The sequence below is a fragment of the Rhinopithecus roxellana genome, chromosome 10 (assembly GCF_007565055.1).
Source record: "Rhinopithecus roxellana isolate Shanxi Qingling chromosome 10, ASM756505v1, whole genome shotgun sequence".
NCBI lineage: Eukaryota > Metazoa > Chordata > Mammalia > Primates > Cercopithecidae > Rhinopithecus > Rhinopithecus roxellana.
In genome coordinates, this window is record NC_044558.1 from 66,551,167 (window position 1) to 66,567,308 (window position 16,142).

General features: G+C 41.1%; 1 pseudogene across 1 annotated transcript; it reads left to right on the plus strand.

Annotated features, from left to right (window-relative positions):
• Window positions 1-5,108: 5,108 nt before the first annotated feature.
• LOC115899984 lies at window positions 5,109-5,961 on the plus strand (annotated as a pseudogene). Its single transcript, XR_004059627.1, has one exon. The product of XR_004059627.1 is annotated as a 2-iminobutanoate/2-iminopropanoate deaminase pseudogene (transcript).
• Window positions 5,962-16,142: the final 10,181 nt, after the last annotated feature.

Below are 16,142 nucleotides of genomic sequence, written 5' to 3' on the forward strand. Positions count from 1 at the left end.
TTTGTTTTGTTTTAAATAAAAGCAGATTCTCTCTCTGTCACCCAGGCTGGAGTGCAGTGGCATGATCTTGGTTCACTGCAACCTCCACCTCCTGAGTTCAAACGATTCTCTTGCCTCAGCCTCTTGAGTAGCTGGGATTATAGGTGTGTGCCATCACACCTGGCTAATTTTTGTATTTTTAGTAAAGACAGGGTTTTGCCATGTTGGCCAGGCTGGTCTCAAACTCCTGACCTCAGGTGACCCACCAACCTTGGCCTCCCCAAGTCCTGGGATGAGAGGCGTGAGCCACCATGCCTGGCCTATTTTTTATTTTGAAATGCTCTCACTCTGTTCTGCAGGCTGGAGTGCAGTGGTGTGATCATGGCTCACTGCACCTTGACCTCCTGGACTCAAGCAATCCTCCCACCTTGACCTCCCAAGTAACTGGAACTACAGGCAAGGGCCACCACACCCAGTTAATTTTTTAAATTATTTTTTAGAGATGGGGTCCTGCTCTGTTGCCCGGCTGGTCTTGAATTCCTGGCCTCAAGCAATCCTCTTGTTTTGGCCTCCCAAAGTGCTGGGATTACAGGCATGAGCCACCACACCTGGGCACCTTCTGTTTTTATATCTTTCTTCCACATTTCTGTTAAACTATAATCTTGCTTTGCCTCCCCTTTATTTTTTATTTCAACAATGAAAGACTTCACTGATTCCTTCTATATTCACACTGAAAAAGTATTACTATTTATTATTACTTTTACTTCTTGCCCTTGAGAATAACATGCATACAAATGTGTGTGGTGAATATATCCACATACTATATAACATATATTATATGTACATCTTACATATGCATTTTATATATACAAAGGTTACTATGTAAAACATATATAATATATACACATATTGCACTTTTCTCTTTTTCTAAATCTCCTTAGAACTAGAAGTTTCGTATTAAGCATCTCGTACAAGACAAATCTCAAAATCATTTTTTCACTGAAATGAAAGATGCCACAGTGATTATATAGAACTTTTACTCCCATTCTCAAGTGCTTAGAGAGAGGACTCTTCTGAACAGCAATGAGATTCAGAAATATTTGGGATTGAGATGAGGTCTCTGCACAGTCCTGTGGCTGGTACCACAGACTCTGCTGTGTACTGAGAGTCTTGTGTCTTAGTTGTCTGCCACCCAGTACCTGTCATTAGCACTGATGTGTGTTGGGGGCAGTGCCTGTTACAGCTGAAGTGCTCTTGTCCTTCTTTTTCTAACGAGGCAGCCTCAGCATGAAATAGACTTGCATCACCGTCTCTCAAGCTATGGGAACTCTAAGGTATTCATGAGATCTGACTTTGTTTCCACAGAGCTGACCACTGATACAGACACCAAAATCCCACTCAAATCAACGTAAGTATAGAGCTTATTTTATTTTTAATTACAGAGACAGGGTTTCGCTATTGCCCAGGCTGGAGAGCAGTGGCGCAGTCACAGTTCACTGTAGCCTCAAGATCCTGGGCTCGAGTGATCCTCCCTCTCCAGCTTCCCAAGTAGCTGGGACCACAGGCACGCACCACCGTACCTGGCTAATGTTTTTTATTTTTGGTACAGACAGAGTCTCGCTGTGCTGGCCAGGCTGGTCTTGAACTCCTGGGCTCAAGTGATCCTCCTGCCTCGGCCTCCCAAAGCACTGGGATTACAAGCATGAGCCACCGTACCTGGCCTAAAGAGCTTATTTTAAAATCTAGAAAGCTCCTGGAATCCAAGAGGAGCAGGGCCCCTATGACAGGAACTGGGAACCAGAAATGTTGCATCTAAGGTGCTCTCCAGGGCATCCTCTCTCCTTTTCTTTTTCTGTCCCTTTCTCTCTGGAACCACGAGGCCCTCATATGCATTTTCCCTTGTGAATTCTTTCTCTCTCTCCCTCTCTCCCCTCTCCCTATCTCATTCTCATTCTCTTTCTCTGTAGGCCTGTAGTTCAAAATGTTCACCAGATCACTTGAGGTCAGGAGTTCAAGACCAGCCTGGCCAACATGGTGAAACCCTGTTTATTAAAAATACAGAAATTGGCCAGGTGTGGTGGCATGTGCCTGTAATCCCAGCTGCTCGGGAGGCTGAGGCACGAGAATCGCTTGAACCCAGAAGGCAGAGGTTGCAGTGAGCCGAGAACTGGGAAGGCAGAAGTTGCACTGCATTCCAGCTTGGGCAACAGAGCGAGAATCCGTCTCAAAAAAAAAAAAAAAAAAATGTCCGCCAGTCACAACATTTCATCATCGCCTTTCTGAACATTTTTCTTCATTTCTTGGAGTTTCAATTCCAAATCTCTGATACCCAAAGGAATTTAGTCCTGAGACTCTCATTTCTGGGAAACCTATAGGTAGGGCCCCTTCCCTGGGTCTCATAAATGATCCGCGGGATCTAGGGCTGCTTATTTACCTACAACAGGGGGAGGGGGCAAGATAAGATTCTCTGAAAAAAGATGGATTGATTATTTAAAACATACGTATAGTCTCTAAGGATATTTGTTTGTTTATCACATCCTAGTAGTACTTTTCAGTAAAGCTCAACATTTACTGTGGAGGGAGAAGTTGCTTCCTCACAATTCGGTCTGACTCAGATGGCGACCCATTACTCCCCCATGCAGGAGAGTCTGTGGGAGCTGCTATGTAACTGCGAGGATTATGGTATTTCGGGAGTTAAGGTACCAGAAAGAGGAATGGGTTGATGGTTGAGAATTCGATCCTTACACCTGAGTCCTGATAAGATCCTAACCCACTGTATGACCTTGGACAAAACAAATAACTTTCTGAGCTTTTGATTTTTTTAAATTTGTTCGATGAGGAGGCTGGTGTAAATCAGTGGTTCCCAGTTTTTTAGAGTGTGAAAACTCTTCTTAATTTCAGAAAATCATGAATACCACATTATAAAGGTGTCAATTTTGTTGCCCACTGAAAGGAAAAATACCTATAAACATATACGGGTTCTAAGACTCTTCTAATAACTCCAGAGTCTCTGTGAAATGCTGCAGGCTAGAACCATTGATCTAGCTGACACTGAGCCCCTTCTGGCTGTGATAATCTGGGGCTCAAGTCAGGGGAATTCAAAAGGAAAGCTGACATTAAATATCAGATCCAAGAACAGCACTAGAAGTTTTCAAAAGAGATGAATTAAAGCAGATTCAAGGATCAAAGAATCGGAGCTGAGAGAGAACAGAAGGAAGAATGAACACTAACAACAGTGGAAGGCTGTGGGGCAGCATGTCGGGAAGCAGGGTTATACAGTGTGGCTCATACCAGCGAGAGGGTCAGACGCCATCATAACTAAGAAAAGGAAGGCAGAGGGGAAGGTGATTTTGACTCTCAGGCAGGGTGGGCCACCTCTTCTTTTCCTAAATAAATATGTTATATAACAGCATATTAAATATAAATATAATGTAATTAATAATACATGTTATATTGGATAATATTCACATATAAAACCACCAAGACAGTATATGTGCATGGTTCATAGTAGGCTAGTTTTCCTTTCCCCTCCTTTGTTAACTTAACAGTTGAAGTGTTACTTAAAGCCTTCTATTTAAAATTCTGTCAAGATTAGTACCGTCAGAGTTGACATCAAGAAGATACTGGCAATGACTTCGGGTAATTTCCATGATGGACATACAAGAGTTATGCCCACAGAAAAATTTATTCTTATGGTTCATCCAAGCACTGTCCCTTTTGTGTTTTTCAATGCTTTGTATGCTTCATATCAAATAAAGAGACTGATTCTCAAAGACATTCTGCCTTACAGCATTCTTCCTTAAGGTTTTAGGAGATCTTAACCTGACAGTTTACATTTTCCAGAGTTAAACACATATTTGAGAATTAGGTTGAGAATATAAGGTCAAATTTCGATCCAACATTCATCAAGCTGCACTGAGAAGCAAGACAGGAACATAAGAAAAATTCCTGAAAAAATTTACAGGTTATTAATTGTCTATTTTGCTTTTCTATAAAGGAATACCTGAGACTGGGTAATTTATAAAGAAAAGTGGCAGGACTTGCCACACTCTTTTTTTTTTTTGAGATGAAGACTCACTCTTGTCCCCTAGTCTGGAGTACAATGACATGATCTGTACTCACTGCAACCTCCATCTTGGGTTCAAGCGATTCTCCAGCCTCAGCCTCCCGAGTAGCTGGGATTATAGGTACGTATCACCACGCACAGCTAATTTTTTGTATTTTAAGTAGAGACGGGGTTTCCCCATGTTGGCCAGGCTGGTCTCGAACTCCTGACCTCAGGTGATCCGCCCGTCTCAGCCTCCCAAAGTGCTAGGATTGCAGGCGTGAGCCACCGCACCCAGCACCACACTCTTTTAAACAACCAGATCTTGTATGAACTAAGAGTGAGAACTCACTCATTTCCATGGGGAGAGCACCAAGCCATTTATGAAGGATCCACCCCCATGACTCAAACACCTCCCACCAGGGCACACCTCCAGCATTGGGGATTACATTTCAACATGAGATTTGAGGGAACAAAACTTGGAAATCTTACTGTTAATTTTCAGAATATTTTTGTTATAACTATTTTGATTTCTATATTCTAGCAAACATATCCTTTGGAGAATAGAAACTCCCTCCACTCCTCCAATAAATTCAACTGTAGAAGCTTTAAGAAAAACAGAAATCTTATAAGAAAGTGTTGGTCCAAATATAAATCAAACTAAAATGTTGTAGTGTTTCTAGCAATTTATAGCGTGTAAGAAAAAATAGACCCTTCCAGTGTGCTGACAGAGAAATTATATTTCATTTTTTCATGAATCATATATTATTATTTGATTCTTCAGTGAATGTTCACATGTTCATAGACTGTGAATAATATTAACACGTTCTGTTCTCAGTTTTCAGAATCAATCTACAGACAAAGTATGTTTAAGGGACAGAATGTAAATGTTTTAAATGTAAAAATTGAAAATGTAGTATTATTTTTAATTTTCTCTTAATAATTGTACATATTTATGGGGTACACTGTGATATTTCCATACAAGTATAAAATATATAATAATAAAATCGGGGTAATTAGCATATCTATCACCTCAAACATTAATCATTTCTTTGTGTTGAGAACATTTAAAATCTACTCTTCTAGCTACTTGAAAATACATAGTAAGTCCCACGAGACGTGAGCAAGGCTGGTGCTGGGGCTTCTTCTCCTGAAGGGGCTGCAAGAGGGAAGACTTAGCCATGTCGTCCTTGATCAAAACGGTGATCAGCACCGCGAAAACCCCAGGGGCCATTGGACCCTACAGTCAAGCTGTGTTAGTCGACAAGACCATTTACATTTCAGGACAGATAGGCATGGACCCTTCAAATGGACAGCTTGTGTCAGGAGGGGTAGCAGAAGAAGCTAAACAAGCTCTTAAAAACATGGGTGAAATTCTGAAAGCTGCAGGCTGTGACTTCACTAATGTGGTGAAAACAACTGTTCTTCTGGCTGACATAAATGACTTCAATACTGTCAATGAAATCTACAAACAGTATTTCAAGAGTCATTTTCCTGCTAGAGCTGCTTACCCAGTTGCTGCTTTGCCCAAAGGTAGCCGAATTGAAATTGAAGCAGTAGCTGTCCAAGGACCGCTGACAACAGCATCACTATAAGTGGGCCAGCGCTTTGTAGTCTGGAATTGTTAACATTTTAATTTTTACAAGTGATGTAACATCTTAATTAACCTTTTAATTTTCACAATTGATGACAGTGTGAGCTTGATGAAAATATCTGAAGTTACTATGGAAATACCGTATAATAGGGAGAGTTGAACATGAATTGAAGGTTAGAGAAGGAATCCAGTTACTGTTTTAAATTACACCTGTATTACTGAATATAGGAAAGAGATATCCATTACATAGTTACTCAATAAATAAAAGAGAAATAGCAGGTAGGAAAGAAGAATAATCATTCTGGAGAAGTAATCAAGAACATATCTAATTCAAACTAATGATGTGAACGATTTAGTTTTCATGTCAGGTATGTGATTCTGCTTTTACTTGAGTAAAATTTAAGTGTTTAAATTTGAGGTCAAGAAGAAGAAAGTGGACCAAAATTTAACATAGATAGTATTTTTCTAAGGGAAATAAAATAGACAAGGAGATTTCACACACAAAAAATGAAAATACATAGTAAATTGTTGTTGATTATAGTCCCACTATAGTGGTATAGAACACTAGAACTTATTCCTTCTAGCTGTACTTTTGCATCCATTAACTAACCTCGAGCTATTCTCCACTCGTTCTACCCTTTCCAGCCTCTAGTAACCACTAATCTACTCTATACTTCCATGAGATGAACTTTTTTAGCTTCCGTATATGAGTGAGAACATGTATTTATCTTTCTGTTCCTGGCTTGTTTCACGTAACATAATATCCTCCAGGCTCATCCATCGTTCCTCAAATGACAGAACTTTGTTCTTTTTTTATACCTTTGTTCTTTTTTATATTCCACTGTGTCTGTATACTGCATTTTCTTTCTCTTTTTTCTTTCTTCTTTCTTTCTTTTTTTTTTTTTTTTCATGAGATGGAGTCTTGCTCTGTTGCCAGGCTGACATAAATGACTTCAATACTGTCAATGAAATCTACAAACAGTATTTCAAGAGTCATTTTCCTGCTAGAGCTGCTTACCAAGTTGCTGCTTTGCCCAAAGGTAGCCGAATTGAAATTGAAGCACTGCACTGGAGTGCAGTGGTGCGATCGCAACTCACAGCAACCTCTGCCTCTCGGGTTCAAGTGATTCTCCTGTCTCAGCCTCCTGAGTAGCTGGGATTACAGGTGTCTGCCACCATGCCCAGCTAATTTTTGTATTTTTAGTAGAGACGGAGTTTCACTATGTTGGTCAGGATGGTCTTGATCTCTTGATCTCGTGATCTGCCCGTCTTGGCCTCCCAAAGTGCTGGGATTACAGGCGTGAGCCATGCATTTTCTTTATTCACTCATTTGTTGCTGGGCACTGAGGTTGATTCCATATCTTGGTTGTTGTGAATAGTGCTGTAATAAACATGGGAGTGCCTATCTCTTTGACATACTGATTTCCTTTCCTTTGGATAAATACCCAGTAGTGGGATTGCTGGATCATAGGGTAGTTTTATTTGTAGTTTTTTGAGGAATCTCTATACTGTTTTCCATAATGGCTGTACTAGAGTTTCACTGAAGGCAGAAGTCAGCTCTTTTGTGGAGGTTCCTCAAATGCCAATGTCTGTATGTCTTTATTGTGGGATGGTTCTATTTTTCTAGAAAAAGGATCTTCTAATATTTTGCCTAAAGGATTTAAACCAGGTATTGTCAGTGTTCTATAACAAGGGATAAAGATTTGGAATTGGAACTCCAAGAGTTGAAGAAAAGTGGTCAGAAGTGGGGTGATGTAATGTTGGGGCTAGTGGACATTGGTTGGTGAACCATGTTCAAGCATGCAGTCAGCGTAGGGTCATCCAAAATTCAAGAAAACTCTCCAACAGCAAAAAGTAGGAGAAAATAAATAAATAAGTCAGAAAGCTAAAAAATATTAGGGAAATTTTCTAGAATGTAGAGCAATAGTCTTTTTGTCCTACCAAAAGATGTACAATAAGAGAGGAAAAATACAAGAGCCTCAAGATCTGAATAATAGGAGTTCCAGAGAGAATGAACAGAGAAAATAGTGGGGGAAATGTATTAAAGAAACAATTAAGGAAAATTTCCCAAAATAAAGGAAATGTCTGTAGATGAATGAAAAATAAGTCCATCCACCTGGACGTGGTAGCTCATGCCTGTGATCCTAGTCTTTTGGAAGACCAAGGTGGGAGGGTCACCTGAGGTCAGGAGTTCGAGGCCAGCCTGGCCAACATGGCAAAACTCCATCTCCACAAGAAATAAAAAAATTAGCCTGGCATGATGGTGCACCTGTAGTCCCAGCTACTCGGGAGGCTGAGGCAGGAGAAACTCTTTTTTTTTTTTTAGACAGAGTCTCATGCTGTGGCCCAGGCATGATCTTGGCTCACTGCAACCTCCGCCTCCTGGGTTCCAGTGATTCTCCTGCCTCAGCCTCCCAAGTAGCTGGGATTACAGGCGTGAACCACCCCACCCAGCTAATTTTTTTTTGTATTTTTAGTAGAGACGAGGTTTCACCATGCTAGCCAGGCTGGTCTCAAACTCCTGACCTCAGGTGATCCGCCCATCTCAGCCAAAGTGCAGGGATTACAGGTATGAGCCACCGTGCCCAGCCCAGGAGAAACTCTTGAACCTGGGAGACAGAGGTTGCAGTGAGCCAAGATCGTACCCCTGCGCTCCAGCCTGGGCGACAGAGCGAGACTCCATCTCAAGAAAATAATAATAATAAATAATGAAAAACATGTCCATCAAAAAAGCCAAATCATTGTGAAATTTCAAAACCCCAAATACAAAGAAAAGATCCCGAAAGCTTCTAGAGAGAAAAAGAAAACCAATTTATTTACAAAGTGCTGGTTCTAAGAATGGCAATGTTTGTAGTCCTAACTCTCACAGAGAGTTTTCCTTCACTTGAGCCTATATTGTTGTCAAACCCCTTTTGCTGAGGGCTCATCTTCTGAGTTTTACTTCTGAATTCTCCCCTTCACTACCCATTTTGCTCTCCTCATTAAAGATATTCTTACAAAGTTCTGTCACATACTCAAAACAGTCTCTTCTCCCCTTACCCTATTTCCAGATCTGACGCTGTGACAGACTAAGCGTATACTGGCCTGGATCTTTCTCCCTTTGCTGGGAGAGCCATTTCTTTAGTCATCATCTGTACTGAGCAGTTGTCAACTGTGAATTTCCTCAGCACTTGTCAGCTGAGCTCAGTTACCAGGGTTTCTGCAGAGACTGGCTCCACCTGCTTTTCTGCACCAAGATGTTGACAACTTCTCTCTTTTTCCTTCTTGGAGCCATCTCAACCCTCTTTGGTGGTAAGAAGGAGATGAAGACGTCAGTAAGGTAGCAGCTGCCACAACCCACATAATACCAATTCAACCTACAAACACAATCATGAGATTTCTCTTTGCTGGTAACCAGACAAGAGGCCCATCAATTCTGTCCAGTTGAGAAGGTGAGGCAACAAAAATCTGCTTAGATTGACAGCAAACACATAAGTATTGTGCCTGAGAAGTTCTTAAGCAGGCAGGCTTGAATTTACATGTTTGTACAAAATCAAACCCCTTCTTTACTTTGTCTCTCTGTACTCTCTCCATCTTCTCTTGTATTTCCTTAATGATGGTCTTCTAGTTCCATCTAGGATCATGTTAGGCTCATACTTCAGGTTCTCTCCTTTATTATTTCATTATTCCATGGAGTTTTAGCTGTTCTTGTGTCCTTATAGTCTGCAAATGCCAGAAATTGTTCAAATGGTCACCTCTTGCATCATTTAGTTTCTGCTGCATAACAAATTACCCCAAAACTTAGTGGCTTAAAATAACAACTTTTTTTTTTTTTTTTTTTTAGCTTATGACTCTTCAGTCCATTAAATTAGGCTGGGTTCATCCAAGCAGTTCTGGCCAAGTTGGCTGGGGTTTGGCTGGTTGAGGTCTCAACTGAGATGACTCATCTGTACTTTATGTGGCTTCTCACCTTCCAGCAGACAATCCTGGGCATGGTCACATGGTGACAGCATTATTCAAAGAGTGTGCTCTTTGAACACAATATAGGAAGCTGCAAGGCCTCTTGAAGCCTAGACTTGGAACTCATTCAATGCCAGTTCCGTGGTATTCCATTGACCAAAGCATGTGGCAAGGCCATCCCAGATTCAAGAGGACTCTACCTCTTTTTTTTTTTTTTTTTTTGAGAAGTCTTGCTCTGTGGCCCAGGCTGGAGTGCAGTGGCAGAACTTGGCTCACGGCAACCTCCACTTCCCAGGTTCCAGCGATTCTCCTGCCTCAGCCTCCTGAGTAGCTGGGGCTACGGGTGCATGCTACCACACCTGACTAATTTTTGTATTTTTTAGTAGAGACAGAGTTTCTCCATGTTGGTCAGGTTGGTCTCGAACTCCTGACCTCAGGTGATCCGCCCACCTGGACCTCCCAAAGTGCTGGGATTACAGGTGTGAGCCATAGCACCCAGCCCACTCTACCTCTTAATGGGAGAAACTGCAGAATATTATGGCCAGTTTTACAATGTACTGTATTTCAGTAGAGAAAAACTAGGAGTAGGGAAGGAAAAAGATGGATGACTTTTACTTTTCACTTACAGAATTATGTTTTGTTTAAATTTTTAAAATTATGGATACATATACACTACTTCTACAATAATAACAATGATAATACATTAAAATATGACTCCAGGCCGGGCGCGGTGGCTCAAGCCTGTAATCCCAGCACTTTGGGAGGCCGAGACGGGCGGATCACGAGGTCAGGAGTTCGAGACCATCCTGGCTAACACGGTGAAACCCCCGTCTCTGCTAAAAAATACAAAAAACTAGCCGGGCGAGTTGGCGGGCGCTTGTAGTCCCAGCTACTCGGGAGGCTGAGGCAGGAGAATGGCATAAACCTGGGAGGCGGAGCTTGTAGTGAGCTGAGATCCGACCACTGCACTCCAGCCTGGGACATAGAGCAAGACTCCGTCTCAAAAAAAAAAAAAAAAAAAAATATGACTCCAAATATTTCTTATATTATCTTAGTTACACATGAGGATAATAATCTAATCCACTGATATTTTGAAGGACCCATGATTTTGAGTCAAAACACCTGATTCAGACTTTGTCTTTGAACCGCCTCTAATTATCAGGCTAAATAATGATAAATTTAACATGAAATCCTCCAGCATGGAGGGTGACACATAGTAAATGCTTAATAAATGTTGGGTAAATCTGAATCTGAATGAGAAGATAGGGGCAAAAAAAGATGTATGAATAATATAAAAATAGCTTTAAAATCTGTTCTATTGTTTTTATTTTTGTTTTCTGAGACAAGGTCTCGCTCTGTCACCCAGGCTGGACTGCAGTGGTACTATTACAGCTCACTGCAAATCCTGGGCTCAAGGGATCCTCCCACCTCAGCCTCCCTAGTAGCTGGGACCACAGGCACACACCACCATGCCCGGTTAGTTGTCTTTATTTTTATTTTTAGTAGAGACGAGGTCTCCCTCTGATGCCCAGGCTGGTCTTGAACTCCTGAACTTGAGTCATCGTCCTGCATCAGCCTCCCAAAGTGCTGGGATTACAGGCATGAACCACTGTGCCCAGCCAAAATCTGTTCTATTAATTTAGTGTTTATAAAAACAACTTGCCAGCTTTTATTAAGGCAACTTGAACTTTAATGGACAAGAAAAGAGATTTGATTTAACTTCATATACTTGGAGTTTGAACTGTTGGAGAAAATATTTACAACAGCATGTCCATTGCTGTAATACAAGTTGGGAATTATAACCTAGGACGGCATCAAGAGTGTTCTTAAATTCTAGTCCTGCAAGTCACCCATCTGATTAAGAAACCATATATCTTATGATACATGCCAGGGATTCTCCTTAGCTATATCAAGTGGGGCCTTGGGGAGACATCCAGAGGAGCTATTTTTCAAAAAACCTTCTTTCTGGCTGGGCGCAGTGGCTCATGCCTATAATCCCAGCATTTTGGGAGGCCCAGGCGGGCAGGTCACCTGAGCACAGGAGTTCAAGACCAGCCTGGCCAACATGGTGAAACCCCGTCTGTACTAAAAATACAAAAATTAGCCAGGCATGGTGGCACCTGCCAATAATCCCAGCCATTTGGGAGGCTGAGGCAGGAGAATCAATTGAACCCAGGAGGAGAAGGTGGCAGTGAGCCAAGATCACACTATTGTACTCCAGCCTGGGCAAAAGAGTGAAACTGTCTCAAAACCAAAACCAAAACAAACAAACAACAAAACTTCCTTTCTTTGGCAGCTGCAGCACACAGTAGCAAGTGGCAGAAAAGTGACCTCCTAATTTTGTTCAATAGACCCCATATTCAGTTTGGTCTAGTGCTTTGACCAGTCCTTACTATTTCTGCAAATTAAAAATGGATAAATAGAAGCAATAAAAATATGCTAGAGAAATTCTTGCAAATCCTTTTTTGACTGATTTTCAATCTAGAATATATTTTCCTAAATTTTCACAAAGTATTTACCATAATAGGCCTGCTATTTATTTAATGACCATTCGATGCCATTCTGACCTTTCCCAGGAAGGTCAAAGAGTAGTCTGTTATTTGAATGCCTAATTTAACTGGTCAAAGGAAATTGCTTTCATAATTTCTACTTTGCCCTTCCTGATTGAACCAAATGTCAACTTTCCACGCAATGTTCCCCGACAAGCATTCGTATTCCTAATACAACCAGATTAGATCAATCTGCATCTGTCTCCATTGTACCCTGGGATTGCATAAACTCTGGATACATATTTATTTTGTGGATTCATTTCCATGTTAATTAGAACACAGTTTCCTGAAATTTCTTTTCTGTGTATGATAATCTTCTTACAGTCAGCATGATGGAAACGGCTGTGCACTGTTTACTTTAAGGAGAATGGTGTTCCTTGCTCAGATTATCATTGGATATGCACTTTCTAGATCAAATATTGTATCTCCATTCTTTCTTATAGAATTATTAGAACATGTTAATTTATGGAGAACTTTCAAACTCAATTTTATTATGCGACTGTGTTTTGGGGAGAGCATAGTACACAACAAAAAGTATTGAAAAGCCATAATATTTAATTAAATCCTTTTTCTTCTGCAATCTCTGCTTTTTAAGTAGATTTTTTAAATCAACTTTATTTATTTATTTATTTATTTATTTATTTATTTATTTATTTATTTATTTTGAGACAGTGTCTCACTCTGTTACCCAGGCTGGAGTGCAGTGGCGCGATGTCGGCTCACTGCAACCTCTGCCTCCTGGGTTCAAGCGATCCTCCTGCCTCAGCCTCCCAAGTAGCTGGGATTATAGGCACGTGCCACCACGACCTGTTATTTTTTGTATTTTTAGTAGAGACGGGGTTTCAGCATGTTGGCCAGGCTGGAAATCAACTATTTTTTAATTACAAAAGTTATATATGTGAAGTGCAGAAAATCTGGAAGTTAGACAATCCTACTGTTAACATTTTGATGCCTTTCTTTCATAAACACATAATAGATTTTTGTTAGATATTTTTACGCTGAGCAGATAAATGCAGTCTCAGTCCAAACACTTTTTCACCAGCCATCCATCTAATCTCACTAAGGAGTTATTAGATGATAAAGCAGATTATTCAATCCAACATCAAACATGTTCTGAAGATTTACTATATGCTGTACACTTTCTCCTCTCTGGGATGGGTGAGAGGAGCACAAAAATAAATAGGACACATCTTGCTTTGTCAACATGATTAGCATCCAAGATAGAGTTGCTGTAGCCTCCACAGGTATATTGTCATTCCAAACAAAGTCAGGCTTAATAAATAAAACTAGAATAAATATTAGGTAGACAACTCAGTCTCTACCACATCACCTGAGTTTAGCCATGCATGTCTCTTTAGAGCAACCATTATATATAACAGATGTTTCAGCTTCGCTCCCTGGAAACTCTTCTCTTCCCTCTCTAGGGTCAGACACATGCTTTCATCAACACAGTTAAGGATCAGACAAGAGATGAATCAGGCTTTGTCAATTCCCATTCCCATTGTTGCTTACTATCTTATCAACAAAACCAAAACAAGCTTAAGGAAAAATGTTTCATCCGTGAACTTTAATTTCCTCTACTCCTTTTTGTCATAAAAATAAAATAAATTATTTTTCATATTGTACCTTCCTGTGTATGCTTAATCTTTGTTTTTTGCACAAAATTGCAGTATGATTTACTTTACTTTTGGGGTCCAATCCCAGGCTGAGGTCCTGACCCTAGTGACATACTATAAATTCTTGAAAGCAGAGACACTCAGCTACTGGCTGTTGTCAGAGGCTCTGAGGACCTGAGCAGTTGTGGGTGAAAACCCAGATAGGGAAGTTGTTTCTCCAGTTGATGAACACACTGTAATTCTTATTTGGGACAGAAAAAAGTTGTAGGAAGATGTTATGATTATATAACAAATAGAAGCCTGGGCAACATAGGGAGACCACTTCTCTACAAAAAACTTTTTAAAACTTAGCTGGGCACAGTGACTCATGCCTGTAGTCCCAACTATTCAGGAGGTTGAGGTGGGAGGATTACTTGAGCCTGGGAGGTTGAGGCTGCAGTGATCATGTCACTGTGTCACTGCACTCCATTCTGAACGACAGAGCAAGAAGACCCTGTCCCCCAAAACAAAACAAAACAAAACAAACAAACAAAAAAACAAAAAAACCTCAAATAGGCCTAGAATGTATTTAAAAGGAAAAGTAGCACCGATTGGAACTCTGATGGTCAAAAACAAAAACAAAAACAAACCCTCATCCACCTAGGTATACACCCAAAAGAATGAAAACAGAGATTTTAATAGATACTTGAACATCAGTATTCATAGCAGCATTACTCACCATAGGCAAAAGGTGGGAAACAACTTGACTGCTCACTGACAGATGAATGGATAAACAAAATGTCATGTAAACAGTCATCCTTAAAAGGAATTAAATTCAGACACATGCTATAACATGGATGAACCTTGAAAACATCATGCTAAGTGAAATAAGCCAGGCAAGAAGGGACAAATATATGGTTCCACTTATATGAGGTACCTAGAATAGACAAGGTCATAGAGATAGAAAGTTTGATAGAGGTTACCGGAGACTGAGGGACAGGGTGAATGGAAAGTTACTGTATAATGAGTACAGAGTTTCTGTTTGGAATGATGGAAGAGTCCTGGAAATGTGTCCCATCCAGCGGGATCATTAACACAGACCTTGGAGGAGGGGGTGGGAATTTAGAGAGACAAGAGACACAAGAAATGGAGACAAGACAGTATCCTGATCAAGTCTCGTTTATTGAGGGCGTTGGTACAGCTTATATAGGATGGTAAGAAAGAGGAAGTGCGGCAGAGCAGGCGGGGAGGAGAATAATGAGAGACGTCACCAGGCGCATGCTCGGTAGACTTAGTCTTTCCCGGGTGCAGGAAGTTATCTACGCGCGCACGGGAAAAGTTCGCGCGCACAGGAAAAGTTGATGATGAAGAACCAGGAAGTGCGCCATCTTGTCTCCGCAACGCGGAGCTTAAGCAACAGAGGCCGCGGCAATTTCCGGGCCTCACGGCTCCAGACAGGTCCTCCTTTTTTATATTATTAGTGACTAGAAGATAGTCCCTCGGGAACTGTGCCTGTCTTAGGTTGGAGTGACACATCTCTTCACTGGTACCCGTCATGGGATTAGGCAGTAGCTATGACGGCCCTCCTGTCTTAGGTTAGTGAGAGATGACACTCTCTTACCCGTCATTGGCTGTCCAGTTCAGCGCAGAGGGAAGGTGGTTTATGGCAAGCGTAAGTATGGACCACCGTGATCTTCTTGTTCAAGGCGATGATAATGGACCTGTATGGGTTTGGCTTGGATGGCCTCGATTTGTTGCTTAATGAATGTCATGAGCTTATTGAAGATTATAGGTCCCAAAGAGAGTAAGAGCAATAGGCAAAGCAGGGGGCCCAAGAACGGTATAATATAGGGGAGGAGTCCATGGAACCCAGTCCAAAACGGGTTATCAGTCATTTCTTTTCGTCGTTTTTCTAGGTCTTCTTGTAGATGCTTGATTTTATCTCTGACAATCCCAGACTTGTTGGCGTAGAAACAGCACTTTTCCTGTAGAGCTAAGCAGATACCTCCCTGTTCGGCAGTTAATAAATCTAGGCCTCTCCTATTTTGGAGCACTACTTCTGCCAGGGAATCTACTTGATCTTGTAGATCCTGTATAGTACTTGAGACGGCCTGCATATCTGAGATCAATTGGCGAGACAATTTGGTGTATTGAGTAACAGAGACCCCTAGGCTTGAAACCCCAGTTGTTATGGCAGTAGTGATGCCTAATCCTACAAGTAAGGGGATAAATTGTATTGCCCTTTTGGCTCTTCCCAAAAAGTGATCTATAGCTGGAATAGGTACAGGTTCATCTCCAGGGATAATGTCTATATCTGGCAGAAGAGTGGCTAAGACACAATGTCCTGTCCAGTTTACAGGCAAATAGGTATACGCTCTATTATTGCCACATATAAAAACTGAACTGTTTGGGGCACACAGCGATTGGGAAATATTTGTTGT